This window comes from Hipposideros armiger, unplaced genomic scaffold, assembly GCF_001890085.2.
Source record: "Hipposideros armiger isolate ML-2016 unplaced genomic scaffold, ASM189008v1 scaffold_197, whole genome shotgun sequence".
Lineage (NCBI taxonomy): Eukaryota > Metazoa > Chordata > Mammalia > Chiroptera > Hipposideridae > Hipposideros > Hipposideros armiger.
In genome coordinates this window covers 2,557,763-2,578,961 of record NW_017731547.1, presented here as the reverse complement: position 1 = coordinate 2,578,961, position 21,199 = coordinate 2,557,763, and the positions used below count along the sequence as shown (strand labels likewise).

Sequence of the window (21,199 nt, the reverse complement as noted above, 5' to 3'; positions counted from 1 at the left end):
TATATATATATATATATATATATATATATATATATATATATATATATATATATATATATAAATTCTACACTACTTTAAAAAATTGTTTGCTTAAATACTGCATCACAATTGACTTTAATATGTAAAAACTTATGTATTTACCCATATAGTTACCATTTTCACTATTCTTCATTCATTTATGTAGATATTTATTTCTAGCTGGTATACTTTTCTTTCTGCCCAAAGAAAATTCTTCAGCTTTTTTTTTCTTTCTAAGGACTATCCTCTTTATTCCCATATGACAATAAAAGGTCTTTATCATTAATGACATGCTGCTGTTGTCAACCAGTCAGGATACAGGTGGCAGTTAAAAGGATTTTTAGGCTATGAAATTTCCCTAGTTCTTGTTGGGGTATGGGTGAGGGGCTGATTCTCATGTGAGAATGGTGAGATTTTGAGCACCCCCTAAACTTCGTCTCTCCTTGGGAGGCTGTCCACTTCTAGTCTTCTGCATACTTGGCTGAGGATATTGGCTCCAGATAAATCTTCCTGTTACATGACATATTTGGCCTCTGAGGACAGCCAAATATTACAGGAGGTCTGGGGCCCTCTATCAGGGGTCTTTCAAGAGCAGAACAGCTACCACCCGGACTAGAGAAGTCCGGATATTTCGGCAGCACACTTTCATGCAGCAAAACTTTTGGAGAAGGAGCAGGAAGGGGTTGCGTGGACCTACCTCCATATATTTCCTTATATGGTTTCAGGTGCACTCTCTTGACCTGCTCTGTGATGTCCAGGAAGCCCTTGTAGCAAGTTCTGGCCATGACAGTGTACCGTGTGGCACAGCCTCATTCAGTGACCCTGGCTCTGGGTGGGTAGCCTGCCCATCCAGGGATTGGGGGCTCCTGGAGGGGTTTCTTTATGTATTTGCATTCCAGACTCAAGGGATGGTACTGCGGGTAGTACGGGTGCAGTACCTACAGGACCATCTCCTTGGAGCAGATGGGCTACAGTCTCTGGGCAGTGGCCACCGAGCAGCAAAATTCTTCCACCTGGTCTTTATATCGCTATGTGTTTGCTTGGAAGGTTTTCAGACAGTGGGACATGTCATCCTGGCTGGAGGTTCCCTGGCAGCTGAGGTAGGGAATGAAGCCACTGTAGCCCGGTGTGATTGGCAGCTGTCTCAGGAAGGTCTTGGAAGATTCCTGATTTTGTTCTCTGGGCCATTCTGGGTCGCAGCCCAGCCAGGCCTCTTGCCCACGCTTGGCCTCAGCCCAGCACCTGGGCCTCCCAGCCTTGGTGCGCTCACCCTACCAAGGAGTCATCTTTTGGTTTTTTTTTTGGGGGGGTTGGTACTTTATGTCTGCTGGTGATGAATTTGTTTATCTTTCGTATGGCTGAAAAAGTCCTTATTTTGCCTGTTTTAAAGAGATGTGTTTTGCTGTGTATGGAATTCTAGTTTGACCAGTTGTTTTATTTCTCTACTGTAAGGAGGCTGCTCAACTGTTTTCTCAGTTGCATTACTCAGATAAGGAGTCTGGATTTACCCTGATTTTTGTTTCTTTGTATGTAATACGTCTTTTTTCTTTTCCTGGCTCCTTTTAAGATTTACTGTTTATTGCTATTTTTGATCAATTTGAATATGATGTTACTTGTCATTTAAAAAACATGTTTCTTGTGCTTAGAGTTTGTTGAAGTCCTTGCATTTGTGGATTTATAGTTTCCATCAGATTTGGGGAAAAGTTGTCATTATATCTTCAAACAGGTTTTCTTTCTTCCCTTCTTTCAAGACTTCAGTTACATATATTAGGTTACTTGAAGTTTTCTCACTGTTCACTGATGCTCATTTAAAAATTTTTTGTCTGTTTGTATTTTATTTTAAATAATATTTCTTGCTTAGTCTTCAAGTACACTAATCTTCTGCCATGTGTAATATGTCATGGATGCTATCCAGTATGGTTTTTTTTATCTTATGCTTTGATGTTTTCATTTCGAGAAGTTTGATTTAGAATTTTTCAAATATCTTCCATGTCTCTACTTAACTTTTTGAACAGTTTGAGTATAGTTATAAGAATTGTTTTTATGTGTGTTTCTTCTAATTCTAACATTTGTGTAGATTATGAGTTGACTTTGATTGCTCTACTTCATTACAAGGGTGATTAGTGATAATTTATTATTGGATGCCAGACATTGTAAGTTCTACCTATTTGGTGCTGGATAACTTTTTATTTTTGCAAATATTTTTTACCTTTTTTTTGACACTGTTAAGTTGTTTGGAAATGGTTTGATCCTTTTGGGTCTTTTTAAAGATTTGATAGAAAGAAATGATGTAGTCCCCTGTTATATGGTAAATCATGTTGTTATATTGTTATGTTATATGGTTAAATATTCCCCACTACTGAGGCAAGACCCTTCCGTATACATTACCCAATGCTCTGTGACTCTTGAGGGTTTACAGTTTGGCTGACAATAAAAATCATCATTTTATTCCCTCGGTGATTATCATGCACTGTTATCTATAATCTATTTAAGTGGTTTCATTCCTGGCCTCTCATAATGTACTCACACACATAAGCTGATCAGCAATCAGCTGAACAATTACTGTGGGGTGCAAGGTTCTGGAATTTCCTCTCTTTACATCATTCTCCTCTCTGGTATTCTGTCTTGAGAATGCTACCCATCTTGTTCTCTAGAGTTTCTAAGCTCCATCTCCTCTATTTAGTGAGACCACTGGTCTCTGCCTGGGTTCCACCTCTCTGAACTGTGGACTGGAAACTCAAGCAATGTGAAGCAATTGTAGGGCTCACCTACTTCCTATCTCTCAGGGTTCAATCTCTGTTGCCTGATATCTAGTGTCTTTCAAACTATTGTCTTGTTTCCTTCCATTTTTTAGGTGTTCCAGAGGGTAAATCTGATCCCTGTTATACTATGTTGGTTAGAACAGAAAATATAATTTACTTATTCTTGTTTGTCTCTATCAATTTGTGAGTCTGCCTTCTCAGAGGTCACCAAAGACTTCTAAACCATCAAGTACCTTATTACATTCTTGTAGATCATACCCATATTATTGAAACAAAGTCCTCTCTTAAAATCCATACCATTCTATTTTTGGTTTCCCCCTAATACTCATGATATTCATCTACTTTAAAATCCATGAAATAAATACCAAACTTCTTAGCATACAATATTAGGTGTTTTACAGTTTTGAAGCAGCATAGCTTTTTTTTTAAGTTGCCATAGCCAATAATACTCTAATACACAAATTATAGATTAGATGTAATTCTTCAACCATGACTGCAACTTGTATATTTTCTTAATATCCATTTTTTTCATTCAGTTATTCAGCATATATTTGCTAAGTTCCCATTTTGTGTGAGGCAGTCAGCTAGAGCTTCAAACTATTGCAATTAAAGATACAAACACCGTATTTTCCCTATAATAAAATTCCCATCAGTTCTTTGCCAGTTCATATAAAATAAGTTTTTTATATGAATTATTTTAAAGATTTTGTTCAGACTTCATCCTTGAAGTACACCTTTTCTGAGTAAGTGTTGAGTGAGGCAGGTTAAGATTGCAAATCAATGAAATATAATTAAGTGTATCAATACAGCTAGGATGACTTAAGATTGATGTCAGAAGTTACCGTATGAAACAAAGGAATAACAATTCAGTGACCATCATTCAATGGGAACTAGGTGTAGTCTAGCAATGATTGCTTATGTTTTATTATTATTATTATTTCCTAAAGTATGAAGCACAGGCAGAATATCTCTTTAAGGTCAAGGGCAAAGTGACATTTTCATATAAAAACAGAAGACAATTAGCAAATTGCCTAAAGTTAATGACTGGTGTAGAAAAATACCTAATATTCAAATACCTTTGAAAGTTTTCTATAGTCCCACTTTGTCATATAATATATACGTTTTCCATATAAGGGGAGATAGATGTACAACAGAAATTACATAATCCATTATTACAGTTATCAAATGAAATGTAATGAATGAGCATCATGTGTTCCAAGTAATGCTTCCAGAGCTCACTTTACTCTTAGATAAAAGAGGTTACATTACTGTATGAAAATCAACATCTTCTAATTATCCATTCTACTCTAGCTATGGAAATCAACATTAGATGTGGCTATGAAAAAGCCTGCTGTAGTTGTTTAACATCTCCCAAAGCACATGTAAAATGCCCATCTCTTTGTTCAATTACCTCCTTTTTTTTTCTTCTTAAAGTAATAGGGAGCTTGCTAATAGTGTGTGTCTTAAAGGTAATTGTTACCATAACTTTGGCTTTTTATACCAGCACACAATAAAAACATTTCTGGTACTTTGTAATCTAGCAAAAATGTTCAATATAACATTATTGCACAAGCTTCCCCTTTTAGCTTTCATTTTGATTTTCCTTTTCTTATCATAGTGACATTGGTAATTATTTCTCTGTATTCTTGCCTTCAACGTGTCACTTCTCTCTCCTGTGACATCTATCAAATATTTGTATATAATTATGCTTCCACTTAGTCATCTGCTATTCCCAGTTTTCCAAATTTAGTCTCCCTTGTTTAATATTTCTTCATAAGTTATTCCAGGCATGCATCATTTTTTTCATCTTCTCTGAACTTCAATTTCATCTAATTTTGACCTTAATTTTCACTATGGAAACATGCAAAGCTTGTTCTTGCTGAAATATCAAGAAAGTTCATATGTTATTACTTGAATAATCAAATGAAAAGCACATGACTGTGAAATTTTAGGTTTATTTCTGGATTGCAAAAGAAAACATAAAGATACTGTGTTATGTAAGGTGCAATGGTATAGGATAAAATAATCAGCCACTGTAACATTGCAAGCATAATGCAATAATCACAGACCAAAAATTTATTTTTAAAACTTAAAGACTTAAAAGACGAAATTGAGTTTTAATCTATTATGAGAGGTACAGATTCTTTCTTGTAATAGTGCGATATTTTGTATAGGGAAAAATACTGGCGTACACACCAATTTCTGATTTCTCAAAGGAGAAACATCTGTTATCTCTTTAAAAATATGATGAGTCTGATACATGGTACTTTGCCTACATTTGCTGAGATCAGATTTTCAATGTGTTTTATCAGAAAAAAATACTATTCTTCTCATGGCCTCTTTTCCTGCTCGCTTATCCCCTTCACTTTCTACATTGATGTAGAAAATACTCTTCTTTTTTAAGAGAACAGCTTTATTTTTACATAATTTATATCTCATACAATTTACCCATTTAAAGTGAATTATTCAATGGTTTTTAATATATTCACACAGTTGTGCAACTATCACCACAATCAATTTTCAAACATTGTCATCATCCCCAAAAGAAACACTGTACCTATTAGTAGGTACTTCCTGTTTTCCTCAGCTACCTCAGCCCTAGACAACCACAAATCTACTCTATGTCTATAGATTTGCCTGTTCTGGACATTTCATATAAATGTAATAATAATGTGGTCCTTTGTGACTGGTTTATTTCACTTACCATAATGTTTTCAAGGCTTAGCCATGTTGTATCATGTATCAGTACTTCATTTGTTTTTATTGCCAAGTGGTATTCCATTGCCTAGATCAGGGGTAGGTAAACTTTTGAGATGGAAGAGCCCATCCTGTCCCTCACAACAATTTAAAAATTATTCAAGAGCCATAAATATATTTTTACAAATAAGGAAAATTTAAAGCAATATTATAACAAGTAATAGTATTAATTCTATCTTTATTAAATAAGAAAAATTCACAAATGTATGTACCCAAAGAGCCGCATGTGGCTTGTGAGTTGCAGTTTGCCGAACCCCGGCTTAGAGATACAGTATTTTTTTCAACTATGAATAATACCACTATAAACATTTACATATAATTTTTTGTGTGATATATGTTTTCGTTCCTTTTTGGCATATACCTAAGAATGGGATTTCTGGGTAATAAGGTAACTGTATCTAATGTTTAGAGGAACTGTGAAACTGTTTCAAAGTATCTGTGCAATTTCACATTCCCAGCAGCACTGTATGAAGGTTCGAATTTCTCCACATCCTCACCTAAACTTGTTATTACCTGTCTTTTTGGTGATAGCCATGCCAGTGTGTGTGGAGTGGTATATCATTGTGATTTCAACTTGCATGTTCCTGATGGTTAATGATATTAAGCATTTTTCATGTGCTTATAGGCCATTTGTATGTATTCATTAAAGAAGTGCTTATTCAGATAGTTTGCCCATTTTTAATTGGGTTATTTGTCTATTATTCATCTGCGAGTGTTCTTTATATATTCTAGATACCTGTGAGTGTTCTTTATATATTCTAGATACAAGCCTCTTATCATGTACATGATCTGTAAATATTTTCTCCCATTCTGAGAGTTGTCTTTTCATTTTCTTGATGGTGTCCTTTGAAGCTCATTTCTTTTATTTTGATGAAGTCTAATTTATCTATATTTTCTTTTGCTCTTGTGCCTTGATTTTGGTGTGATATATAAGAAACCATTGCCTAATTGAAAGTCATGAGAATTTGCCCCATGTTTTCTAAGAGTTTAATAGCTTTAGCACTTACATTTCCATTTTGAGGGGTTTTTTTGTTTTTGTTTTTTTTTGTTTATGATATGAGAGATGGAACCAACTTCATTCTTTTGAATGTGGATATTTAGTTGTCTCAGCTCTATTTGTTGAAAACACTATTCTTTCCCCATTGGATTGTCTTGGCAGCCCTTATGAAAATGAATTAACTGTAAATGTGAAGATTTATTTCTGGAGTCTGTTTTATTCCATTGATTTATATGTCTAGCCAGATGGCAATACCAAACTATCTGGATTATTGCAACTTTAAGTTTTGAAGTAAGGAATTTTGATCCTTTTCAAAATTGTTTTGGCTAATATAGATCCCTTGAATGTCCATGTGAATTTTAGGGTCAATTTGTCAATTTCTACAAAGGAGCTAGCTGGAATTTTGATAGTAACTGTGTTTAAGGTGTAGATAAATTTGGGGGAGTATTGCTACCTTAACAGTATAAAGTCTTCTGACCTATGATGTCTTTCCACTTACTTACATCTTTTTTTTTTTAAGATTTTTTATTGGGGAATGGGGGAGGGGAACAGCGCTGGGGAATCTGGGGAAGGGGAACAGACAAGTTGCTGTTGTTTTGTTCTTCAGTCTAGTTGTGGAGGATGTTTCTTCACTGGCCCAAGCTGGCACCTTAACTGTAGAGGGCAGTGTCACTGGCCCTCATGTGGGATCTGAACCGGGGCCCTCTGGCATCCCAAGCCAGTTCTTAACCAACGTGCCACTCGGCCGGCCCTTATTTACATCTTTAATTTCTTTCAGAGTACAGGTTTCCCCTGCTATCAGAAAGTATGACTTTATGAAACTTTTCGTAAACCAAAATGGCATAAAGCGAAGACACAATTATCGTTAATTTATATGTTTTTATTTTATTTAACATGATTGAAATGCTTAATTACATCCAGTTTTATGCTAAGCCTAATACCTTTATGAGCTCTCTTAGGCTTTTCTGATACCTTAGGACATATCTTGCTAATGGATACACAAAATAAATTGAGGTAAAGCACGGATGCTCACAGACACAGTTCAAAGCTTATAGTGGCTTGATGCTGAGATGCTGAATGTAGTTCCCAGGGAAGGAACTTGGCAGTGACACTCTTGCTTCTCAGGGTATGTGCTGCCTCTAGAATGACTTGCTTCAAAACAAACACTGAATGCTATTGTCGCGTTTTGCCCATTTTCATAAATCCTCTTCAGATATTTTTTGGTTAGCCAAAAACAGGTACTAAAATAGGTATTTTGTAAAAGAGAAGTGGCATTATGCAAACTTTCAAAAAGTGGGGGATGCCTTCGTAAGTTTTATACTTCTTTTTTTTGTTGGTATTTCTTTTATTTTGTTTTTTAAATTAAATTTATTGGGGTGACATTGGTTAATAAAATTATATAGGTTTCAAGTGTACAATTATGACAACATGACATATAAAAATTTTTGGGATGCAGCAAAAGTGGTAATACGAGGGAAATTTGGGGTGGCCAGTTAGCTCAGTTGGTTAGAGTGCAGTGCTCATAATACCAAGGCTGCCAGTTGGATTCCCACATGGGCCAGTGAACTGCACCCTCCACAACTAGATTGAAGACCATGGCTTGATTTGAAGCTGATGGGTCCTGGAAAAACACACTGTTCCCCAATAAAATTTTTAAAAAGGGAAGTTTGTATCATTCAGGTCTATCTCAAGAAACAAGAAAATTCCCAAATAAACAACATAACACTACATCTTAAAGAACTATGAAAAGAAGAATAAATGAAGCCCAAAGTCAGCAGAAGGAAGGAAATAAAAATCAGAGCAGAACTAAATGAAACAGAGAACAAAAAGACAATAGAAAAAGTTAATGCAAGAAAGAGCTCGTCCTTTGAAATGATTAATAAAACTGAGAAACCCCTGACTAGACTCACTAAGGAAAAAAGTGAAAAGTCTCATACAAAATCAGAAATGAAAGAGGAGAAATTAGTCACTGGCATAGCTCTCACCAAAAAGACAGATAGTAACAAGTTTGGGTGAGGATGTGGAGAAATTAGAACCTTCACACACTGCTGTTGGGAATGTAAAATTGTACAGATACTTTGAAACAGTCTCACAGCTCCTCTAAACGTTAAATATAGTTACCTTATTACCCAGAAATCACATTCCTAGGACACCACAGAAATACAAAGGATCATACAAGTTTGATAAGTCTTTTGAAAAATTTATTCCTAAGTATTTTTTTCTTTTTGATACTATTGAAAATAAAATTATTTTATAAATTTTATTTTAGACTGGTTTATTATTGCTAGTATATAAAAAAACATAGTTGACATTTCTATATTGATCTTATACCCTACAACTTTAGTTGCCTCATTTATTAGTTCTAATTATTTTTAATGGATTTCATAGGTTATTCAATATATAGGATAATATCAGTAGAGGTACATTTACTTCTTTTCCAACTTGGATGTCTTCATTTCACTTTTCCTAAATAAGCTAACTAGAAACTCTAGTACAATGTTTAATAGAAGTGGTAAGAGTGACAATTTTTGCCTTGCCATCCTGATCTGACGGCAAAACATTTAGTCTTTCACAATTAAGTATACTGTGATACTTTCATAGCTACTTTATCAGAGAAATTTCCCTCTATTTCTAGTTTTTGAATGATTTTATCATGAAGGGATGTCAAATATTGTCAATGTTTTTCCTGTATTTATTGAGATGGCCATGTGGTTTTTGTCCTTTGTTTTTTTGATATGTAAAACTAGCATTGCATTTCTGAGATATAGCCCACATGATCATGGTGTATGTTTCTTTTTATATATTGCAGGATGTGGTTTGCTAGTATTTTGTTAAGGACTTTCTTTTTGACAATAGCCAATGAAATTAAGGAGTGTTTACATAGGTGTTTTTTTAAATTTAACTTTATTGGGGAACAGTGTGTTTTTCCAGGACCCATCAGCTCCAAGTCAAGTAGTGGTTTCAATCTAGTTGTGGAGGGTGCAGTTCAGTGGCCCATGTGGGGATCCAACTGGCAACCTTGGTGTTATGAGCAACGGCCTCTAAACAACTGAGCCAACCAGCCACCCACCAGCAGCTCAGTTCCAAGTCAAGCTATTGTCTTTCCTTTTAGTTGTGGAGGGTGCAGCTCACTGGCCCATATCGGGATCAAACAGGCAAACTTGGTGTTAAGAGCCTGCACTCTAATCCCCTGAGCTCAGTGGCCACCCCCACAGAGGTAGTTTTTGAGGTCAGACTTGGATGTTTGTTCTGGCTCTTCTTGGATGGCTCTTTCCCTGGTTCTTCTTGTAAACCAGCTGACACATGGCTTAGCTTGAAGCTCTCATAGAGCTACCCACTGTTTCTTACTTGCTTCCCACCAGAATCTCCACTGTTGTTGAGAGCACCCTTGGTCTTGGACTCTCTCAATATGTTTCAAATAAAGTCAGTTCCTTTGGGGAGAACTTTGAATCTCTCTGTTCTTACTGATAGTTTCTTCCCACTGGGCAACATATCTGTGCCACTGCTCTGGAGCTGGGGACTGGCATGATAACCCTGCCTTATAAGCAGGGCACTGGGTGGGGCACTAGCCTTTGACCTTCCCCATTTGTTTCCCCTGGTGTGGAATTTCTACCTAATGAGAGAGCTGGGACTAGGACACTGGGACCAGAGGATTCTTAGCCTGCTGTACAAGTAGAGGTTTTAAGTGCTTTTTTAAAAATAAGTTTCACTAGTTATGATTGTTTGTTGGAGATAGGGTCCACTTTCCATATTACCAGTCCATAAGCGCCAGTCTGAGAATAATCTCAAGGTTGATTCTGACCATATCCCTTTCTTCCTTGAGTAATATTGCTTTCTTATTACTCTATAAACAATTAATTGTCATTTTCTTAATACGGTGATGTGCAATCTGCCTTTATGCCTCGTTTTCTATTTTCCCCCATGATAATCTAGGCACAGAGAATGACACACTATGTCCTGAAAACACCTGTATTTTTAGTATGTATACCTTTTAAATGGTTCTTTCTACATTGCTCTTTCCTTCACTTCTGTCAAAGAGTTTTCAGTGTTTGAAGGATCGCTCAAATACAACCCTCTCCTTCATGAATCGTTTTGCAGTCTCAGGAGGCAAAAGAAGTATTTCCATCATCTGTCTATATTAGCAATTTGAAATTCTTACATATCCTCTATTCCATTAACCTTTGCTTTAGAGTCATTTTATGTATACTAATATTCTATTCCATGAGCTCTTTGTAGGCAACTATTCCACTATTTTTATTGGTACATTTACACAATACTTAAGCATAATTTGTTTAATTTAATAGGATCTACAATTTTTGTTTAAGCTAAGTGAATAAGGATTCTGTCTCAAAGTACTATGCAGCTTTTGTGTCCTTTAAAGAATTCTAAAACATAAAACATTAAGAATTGATCATGAGGCAGTTAAAATGTGCTCTCCATTGATTATTTTACCATGAAAACTATATTTCATCTTGTAATTAGGGCATCTAGCAAAATGAACAAAGCCAGCCTTTCAGTCTTCACTGTGATTGTAGCAACACCATGGGTTACAGTGTAGATTACATTGATTTACTGATAAATAAGTGGAGACCTGTGAAAACTGGATACTCTGCTCACTAGTCATATTAGGTCACAATATTGCTTCTATTTGCAATGGATTTACTGACTTAGGGGAAAAAGAAAATCTTTACGTATTTACTTTTATTTTGCGTAGAATTAATGCTTATGAAAAAGTAAAATTACTAAAGAATGGGTAGCATTAGTAAGCACTGATTTGCATTGATTTGATAATTTAGGAATATGAAATGTGGTTTGAGAAATGTTATGAAGATTCATAGTCACTCAGAGATTTTTGCTAGAGCTATTTGGAGACATGAAATTAAAAACAAATGAGAGTTGGACCTGATGGTAAACAGCCCTTATATTTGCCATGAGACAACATCAGATCCATTATCTTCTTCGATACAAAAGATAATGGGCAATTTGAGTATCATTTTTGCACTACGTTATACACTTGTTTTCTGATCTGTACACATTTTGTGGTAAGGCATGATTGATTTCAAATTTATGTTCTACTTTGTGATGGGTTTAAAAAATATTTTTTCATTGTGTTTGGGATTATTTTTTATCTACTAAGATATATTGACAAAGAATTGTGACAGAGAGTGTAAATACATACACATACAAACACACACAAAAACAAATAAGAGAAAATAAAATAGAAAAAAACCCTTAGGGTCTTTCTAACATTCTTTTAAAGTCATTTTTCCTATTTCTGCCTAAATCTGTACTTGAACAAATTAATCAAATAAGATGGAATACTTCTTTAAGATGGGATCATATTTTTTTCTAATTTAATGTCTTATGACAAAAATTTTGCACTTACATTCCCAGGATGGCCTTTCTAAAATTGAGCATTTTTATTACTGGCATCTTATTGAGTTTTTAAAATGATTAAAATTGTAACTATAAGGTGACATTGCTAACATATACTGTATATGTAATCAATAAATACAAGGCAACCTTTGTGGACTCACGTAAAGCTCAGATTTCAATTTGAAACAATAGTTTATTATTTACAAGAATCTAAATATCTTTAGCATAATTGACTCTACTAATAAATTCTTTATGTTTGTGTGTGTGTGTGTGTGTGTTTGTGTATTTTTTTTACAAGAGAACTGGAAGTGATACAACATTGGTAGAGTTGTTCCTCTTTGAACCCCTAGCATCTAATATGAGGGAAATATTGCTAGTTACCTCTATCACTTCCTAATTTCCTAGATTTATTTGACGGAGCTTCCAGGCTAGAGCAGCATTTTTTTTTAATTCTCCACTTGTGTTCGTTTTGAAGCTGAGCTCTTTAACCGGATAAGCTTAATACTTGTTCAAATAGTCATTAATTCAATAAAAATAAAATTAACACGTTAAAAGTCCTCATCATACACACATAAAATTTTTTGCAACTATGTATGGTGACAGATGTTAACTAGACTTACTGGGGTGATCACTTTGCAATACATACAAATATCGAATCACTATGGAGCACACCTGCAACTAATACAATGTTATATGTCAATTATACCTCAATAAAAAAATTAAAAGTATTAAAAAAATCCCTAAACCCGGACCTTGGCACTCTCTGTCACCAAGTAAATTTTATTTTTTAAATGTTTTTTGCATCCCTGGAGCTGTTTTTCAAAATGGCTGATGTCTCGCACCCTGGACAAGCTTGGGAAATTGCTGGAGACAGTCTGGATGCTGGGAAAGAGAAGATAATAAAGTCCCAAACTGGCTAGACTGTGTGACAGCGGTCATGGAATAACCAACTACGAAAGAGGTGCTAGAAGAAAAGATTCCAAATCACCAACACCTTTTCTTACCTTCCACAGTAAATTTACCTCAGTGCTGAAAATGGATCTAGAGCAGCTTGACATAGACTCAGGTGCCTGCACGTTCATAAAAGAAAAGCATCTGTTTTATTGTCTCTCGAGGCTTATTCAGAATACCCTAAGAAGACCATGTTTTTCTCAGCCCTTACTCTGTCCAAAGAACCAGACTTCAGGTTATCTGCAGAAGAGTTTAGCACTTAATCACAAATAATCAACCAATCAATCAAAAAGTGATTGAGTACTCACATAAATGCAAGGGCTTTCTGATACAATTTCTGGGTTGAATATTAAATTTAAGCTTTCTTCTTATATCTTGCATTCATTATTCAAAATTCTGTCTTCTTAGTATTGCTTATACTTTGAATTATCCCTATTGGAAATTTTCTTGACTTTTCTTTCCCACCTCTAGCCTATCAGCTCTGAATTTTCTTCTTTTTCATTTTCTTCCCATAAATCCATTGTGCAAAATTTTTTTCAGGAAGCAAAGCAGAATTAGCAATCCTAGAGGTTTTTAAAAAGTTATTATGATATTACTATTTTGAGAGTTCATGCTATGTGGCAGACATTAAAAATGTTCTACATATATTAGTCATATAATCTCCATAAGAAAAAAGTATTATCAAAGCAGAGTTATTGTTATTTTACCATCAATCAGTCACATAAATATTATTTCTCTGGATCTTTGTTTATTCATCAATTTAGCAAACAAGTAGTCTGTGTGTACATTTTGTACAATGCAGTGTATGAGTTACTATTGTTAAACAGTAATTAGCCATGTGATCTTTTTCTTAAGGACAACAAATAAGCAAAAAACCAATTATAATAGCAGGTAACAAGTAGACTGGTAGAGATCTATCCTTGGCATCTCATAAAGTAAAGATAGAGATGTCAGGAGAATGTTTTGAAGAATTTAATATACATTCCTCTTTAAAAGAGGAGCTAACCAGATAGATAGGGTTGGTGTGGACATGGCCATGGGAAGAGTATCCCAGGTGAATGGAAACAAATATGCAAGCTCTCAAAGGCATAAAACATGTATTTTCAGGAAATTCAAAGACAGTCAATACAAGGAAGGTCAGAAAGAGCAGAAAGTATCAGACCTTGAGAGCTGGCTAACAGCAGAGTTTCTTTTTTCTCCCCAGCTTTACTGAGGTATAATTGACAAAAAACATTGTGTAAATTTAAGAGACACAACATGATGATTTGATATACATATTAGTGACGTGATTACCACAATAAATTTACTAAACGAGTTTCTGAAGTCCTATAGATTTGATTAAAAAATCCAAGTTCTATCCATTATTGCCTGGTATTTAATCTTTTTGTGACTCAGATTTATACCTGTGTAACTGAGATCATTATAATACTTCCATTATGAAATTTTATTATGCATTAAACTAGTTAATAGCTTCAAATATTTTACAGTAGCCTCTATCATGTAACCAATGCTATATGAGTATTGGCTGCTATTGTGCTCTGCTGAAGAGACTAAAGGGACAGGGTTATGTTTAGATTTTTATTTTAATAGGATCCCTGTGGAAGAAGTGAGAAAAATAGAAAGAGGCATGCATAACTTCCCTCATTGAGACCAGACCAGTATAGCATATGGCTTAGAAATGTTGCACCAACAAAGATGGTAGATGTGTGTATGGTGAACAGGGCATGGAGTTAAAGAATGAAAATCTGAGTTTTTTGTCTTAATACAAACTGAGATGTGATTAATTAAGTGTTTTTGGCCATGTTTGGGCTTTGTTTGGTGATGGGCTAGAGAAGAATTGTAAATATGTCTAATACATAAAAAGCTTTTTTATGACAGAAACCCTTGAAAAGGGAGCAGGGTCAGCCCACCAGACCCAGGAAGTAGCTACCTCCTTGCCAGCAGGAGTCTGGGCAGGAAGTCCTAAGAGATGAAAGGCACCATGAAAGTCTCCAACCTGGCCAAATGTCACTCTTGAGGATTCCGTGGCTCCCCAGTGCCTATGAGATTACTGTATTTTGCTGTTTATAATGCACTCGAGTATATAATGCATAGCCACATTTTTGGCCCAAACTTTCAGGGAAAAATCTTTCATTTTAATATTTTAATTCAAATTTTTATTTGTTTACATTGAGGTACTTGTTTTTTGTATTAAAAAGGAATTTTAGCATTTATTTTTTAACATATTATAGTTCAAGAAATTTTATGTAACAAATAATTACAAAACACAGGAACAGATACAAGGTACAAGAAATTTTATGTACCAGTAACAAATTTACGATATTTGTGCATCATAGAAGGCCAAGAACTCTTTGTTATTGCAAGTTTGTCATAAGTTCAACAAAGCCAATTATCGTATTCCAGGGTATTATTTTGCATACGGATATTGTTATTGATTTCTAGAGTTACACTTTTAACTCATAAGCATAAATAAAAGAATTAAAAACTTTTCTATAGCTACAGAATTAGTATTACCCAAGTATAATGTGCATCCTTATTTTTCCCTCACAAATTTGGGCAAAAAAGTGCACATTATACACAGCAAAATACGTAGTTTGTGCCTGACTCAGGATTTTTATCACATGGAGGAGGAAAATATGTTCTGGAAGGGTGGACGTATTGTGGTTCTCTTGACAGAAATAGGAAAAATAATAGGTTTTTCATTTGGACACCTTGACTTCAGTTGCTGTACATAATGATAGAGATACCTGGCAAGTAGTTGAAAATGTATATCTGGAGCTCAAGAGTTAAATCTGATTAGGAGATTTAGATTTGGAAGAGAGTTATCATGAGAAAAAAATTAGAAAAAAAATTTTAAGTATAGTTTACAAAAAAATGTAGGAATCACAAGTGCACAGCTCAATGAATTTTTACAAAATGAAACACCCATCTCATCACTATATTTTAATCTGCAGATAACTCAATTGAATACATGAAATGTATATTCTAGTCTAGGAATGGTGTTTTAGTATAAGAAACACAGACCATAAACTAAATGAACTTCAACATAGTTGGAGTTCTTGTGCTTACAAAACATTGGCAAAGATATATGGACTTTAGAGAAACTCTTATTAAAAATGCCATTTTAGGCTAGAGGCTTTGCCGACTGGCGCCTGGTCCCCACATCCCTCCACCCTCCCCGCTTCCCCCTGCTCCCTTGCTCCGCCCCGTTGCTCTTCCTCCCTTCCTCCCCCCTCCACCCCCGGCCCACTCCCTACCTGAAAAAAAATTCCATTTTATTTCCCTTGCACTTTCTTTTACCCTAAAATATCAGTTTATCTCCTCCAAACTCTTCATTATAACCCCAACCCTCTCTACAATCCTCTTTAAAAACTGCAAAAATATGCATATCTATTCCTTAAGCAATAATATATTTCTCTTGTTTATTTCTGCCTCTTCTCCTAATTTAATGTTTTACAAAAGTCAACAAATTAGGCTGTCCAAATCTTTTGAGAGAATGGATATCAGCAAAAACACTGATAAAGAAGAGTCAGAACCTCTTTTATAGGAAAAACAAGATTGGTAGCACTCACAGCACAATATATCATTTCCAAATATACATATATTTATAAAGCTTTGAAAAGGAAGTTCTGGAAAATGCCAAAAGAAGACATTGTAGCAGGAAAAAGATAGGCAAGGGACATCTGGAAAGGAGTTATAGAAATCAAGGGAGAAAGAAATTTCAGAGCAATGGAGGTGGACATCATTTTAGTAGGTTTCAGAGGTAATGTAAAATGATCTCCAAAAAGTTTCAATTGGACTTCACAAATTGGAAGTTTTTGGTGATTTTAGTGATTGCTTCCAATGGAATGACTAGAGAAGAAGCTAAATTCCAGTGAGTTGCGAAATGCATAGGTATTGAGAAGTAGAGGTAGAGAATTTAGACAACTTTTCAAAAGAAACATAGGTATGAGGGTTATGAAACGAATAGCAAGATTTCTGGTGATGATGGTGGCAGGATTAGGAAGATGCAGAATAGATGGAGAGTTGCTCCTAAAGATTTGAGTGGCTTAAGTCAATATTTTCTTAAATGCTGAGGATAAAAGAGCCAATAGAGGGGGAGAAAATAAAGATATATAAATCAGATGAAACAAAGTGCTTGAAGAAATGAAAATATATGGAATCCAGCACGGATGGAAGGATTGTTACAGTCATGAGGAAGAATACTTCCTTCAGTAGGACAGGAAGAAGTGGGTGTGACTGCAGACATATTAGGGGAGGGATCAGGGAGGTGAGCAATGCTTCTGTATGTTTCTTGCTGAAAAACCATCGGCTTGAAATCAGGTATGTTGCTTCCATGGGAAATAATTCAAGGCTACTCTCTGACCCTTTCCTAATCCCTCATAGAAAACCTCCAAAGGGAGGAGGATAGTTTATGAATTGGTTAGAATGAATAAGCCTTGCTTACTTTTGGAAGTGGATGATGTGTTAAAATTTTTGTTTATCAGAGTGGTTCTTTCTTTTTTACCCAAAGGGCTAGAACATTAAACAAGCCAATGATCTACTCTGGTAGATAGGCCTGTTTTCTTTTTGCTTTTCTTGTGCCTCTTCTTGCCAATCAGCTAGAAGATAGAAAGTTAGGGGTGCTTGAGTTTGGACACGTGCTGTAACATCTATCTTTCTGCTTACCTGTTCTCTCCAGGTAGCTTCCTCTGGCAAACTCATCTTGTCAGGACATGGTGAAATTGTCCCTTCATGAAAGAGATCTTCTCCAACCTTATATCTGAATCATGTTATATGTGTCTCAATATAGCCCCCCCTTTTAATGTGAAACAATCGTCAATATATATGATTACATGTTTTTAGTGTTATTGTTTCAATGTTGCTTTTCTACCAGACTGTAGCAGCTTTGGATATATATATATATATATATATATATATATATATATATATATATATATATATATATATATATATAATTTAAGAATGTATATTTAGCTTATAGCATATTATATAGCATATAATTTTAAACTTTCAGCACAAATCATGTTGAATAAATTAGAGAATGATTACAAAAGAGTATGGTCTGCTTTGACATGAAGATATTTAAGTCTAACTACTTTAGAAAAAAATGAAGCATTTTTTAGATGTTCCATTTTATGTTTACCAGAGCATTGGGAAATGTGGACAGAGATTCAAGTTGATAAAACGTTTTATTGTAACTTTAAGTTCCCATTGTTCCTTTTACATCCATCTATTTAGAGCACATGTACACAGAAAGATATCGCAATGGTCTATAGCAGGATTAAGATAATCTTAATTCTTTTTTTGTAATTCTACCAACAAGCACTACAATAACACTGTACCTTGAAAACCAGTTGGGGAAGGGGGCAATTGATCATTAGTGATATGGCTGACATAATTGAAAGCATACTCATTAAACTGTAAGTGAACACTGGCAATTTTTTATTGGAAATTTTCATAAGTTACTAGGTTTTTTTTTCTATTTAATTGGATACTGTCATCATTACCCAATGCCATTTGTTTCCTTTTTGTACTCTCACTTTATTTACTGTTTCTTAGTATAAAAGCATGCAAGCATCTTATTACAGGCGGCCTAACCAGCTGAACACCAGACCAAACAGGAAAAGAAATAAAAAACAGATTAAAATTAATTTTTGATGTCTAACACATCACTAGTCAGCAGGCATATAAGCAACTGATTATTTTCTTAGTTAACTCAGTAGTGCTAGACCAAAAAATTAAGAAAAAAATATTCTTTACTTTTTTATTTGTTCATTTTTCTATGTAAAACTTTATTTCAGAGCATTCAAGTGAAACGCAAAAGTACCAAGCAACTTTGTTAAGGGGCATAAGCCCTGCTAGAATTAAGCCTTAAGTTACTAGGAATCATAAAATAAAATGATGTTTGTATTTTTAAGGCCTTCCCCTTTACAAATAAGGAATAACTCAAAAGGCAAAACAAGTTTTATTTAAGTGAAACATAGAACCAATTTCAAACATAGAAAGATTGTTTCTGACCTGTGAGTTTCTACAGGATAATAGCAGATTTTAACTCCTAATATTTCCACACATGCACTAAAACCCATAGAAAACGAGGGAAAAAAATCGATGCAAAACTGTTGCCAACAGCATTATTAAAGGCAAATAATAATACAGCTTGAATTTGTGATTACAGTCATACATTGCTTAATGGAGGAGATATTTTCTGAGAAATGTGTCCTTAGGTGAGTTCATCATTGTGCGAACATCATAGAGCTCACTTACAAAACTTATGTTAGATGGCATAGCTTACTACACACGTAGGCTACAGAGCATAGGCTATGTATGGCTCCTAGGATTTGAGCCTGTACAAAATGTTACTGTAGAGAGCCAATGAGATTAAATCAAGCACAAGAGAAAACGATGCAATCAAGAGATGTGGTAAATGCAAGATGTAAGAGGCAGCAACTGGAATAACACAGCATGTTATTTTACAGGAAACTTTTTTTTACAAGTAGTGTCAACTGGAAAAAATAATTACCCAGGTAGTCCACCTAAAGAGCAGTTTATTCAGGAAAAGAAAAAAAAAGAAAGCCACCAAGGAGTGTGTGAACACACACTTTCCAGTGGTGTCCCAACTGGCCACCCACTTGTAAAAAGCCCCAATTCCAAGATGGCTTCTCTAGTTATTAGCATCCCTCCTCCAGAAGTTACCACAAAGTTTAACCGGAAGTGAGGACTAGAGAGTTAACAAGGGGGCCCAGCTCTACCCCACAGTCCTCCCAGCTCTATGGTTAATCATCTTAAGACACCATTTCACTTTTATCAGTAGAAAGAGTACAACCTAAAATAATAATAAAAAATGTAGCGTAGTAAATACATAAACCAGTAACATAGTCATTTTTTATTATGATCAAGTATTATGTACTAAACATAATTATATGTGCTATACTTTTAATGACTGGCAGTGCAATAGGTTTCCTGATACCAGCATCACCACAAACACGTGCGTAACGCGTAGCAGTGTGACGTTACAATGGTTACAAAGCCACTAGTCGATGGGGACTTTTTAGCTCCATTGTAATCTTACGGGACCACCACTGTACACAGTACCCATCAATGACCGAAACATGGTTATGCGGCACATGACTGTACTAGGAAAATACCTGAAAGCAGCAGAACCTGCTTTGGGGCCTAGGCTGAATGGGAGAGTCAGATGAGACTGCTTGAAAATCACACACATGCAGAAGGAAAATACCCATGCCGGAACACAGATCAATTTCTCTTAGAAAAATGAGGTCTTAACTTTGAGTGGAGGAAATACCAAGAGCAGGTATGAGGCAAGAAGGATCAGATCACTGGCTACTGAGTATCCAAAGGAAGGAACATAAAAGTGTGGGTCTGGAGGTAACAGTCATAGAAGGGTGGTGCTTCTAGGGCAAAAGAGCAACTGAGAAGGGAGTGAGCATCTCCTGGACTTTTGAAAACAAAGAGAAAGAATACAGCAAGTGAAGGGATGAGAGGTCCTACAGAAACAAAATAATAATGCAGAATCAGAAGACACAACCCTCCCTTCATTGTGTCAATCATTAAAGAAACTACATGTCGCTGTAGCAATTATCTTCTCACTAGAAAAACAAAGAGTGAGACATGATTGTGGGGTTTTGACATGTTGACCTGCTAGTACCAAAGAGTATAAATTACACTGAGATCATGGTTTTGAAAAACCATTTCTTGCTGAAAGGAGCCAGAGCTCCTTGGGGATTTGGTCAATTATTTGAAAGGTCAGAGAAAGTGTAAGGTGAACCAGAGAGCAAAGAAGTATTCTGACACAAATAAGGCCATATCGGAGGACTCAGGAGCTAGCTTGAAGGTGTGTCCAATACATAAACTTGGTGCAACATGAGCATTAAAGACAATATAATGACAGTGGTGAAGTATAATACATTAAAAGTGGCAAATATCCATGTATAAGAAATATTCATAATTATGAAAAGACAGGAGGTCGAAAAGGTAGGAAATGACCTCTTAAAAAAATTGAGATCATAAGAATGACAGCAAATGAATGTAGAAAGAATTCCAGAATTAGAAAGTTAACTGTTTTTGTAATCGCTGATACAATACAGAGGGTGACAAAAAAAATATATCACATTTTATGGAAAAAAGTGTATTAAAATTACACTGATGGGAACCACTTTGAACACCTCTTGTCATTGCAGAAGTCAAACGTGACTTGTGTTTATCATTTGTTATCGGTATATTTTGAGTATTACACTTTTAATACAGTTTTTTCCTTTCTTAAAATATGTATACTTTTTTTTGGCATCCTCTGTATAGTCAGGTAAGGATCAGTGGC

General features: G+C 35.2%; 1 pseudogene; it reads right to left on the bottom strand.

Moving 5' to 3' along the window:
• Nucleotides 1–479: 479 nt before the first annotated feature.
• On the bottom strand, nucleotides 480–17,565 carry LOC109388445 (uncharacterized protein C10orf82 pseudogene; annotated as a pseudogene).
• Between the last annotated feature and the right edge of the window lie 3,634 nt (nucleotides 17,566–21,199).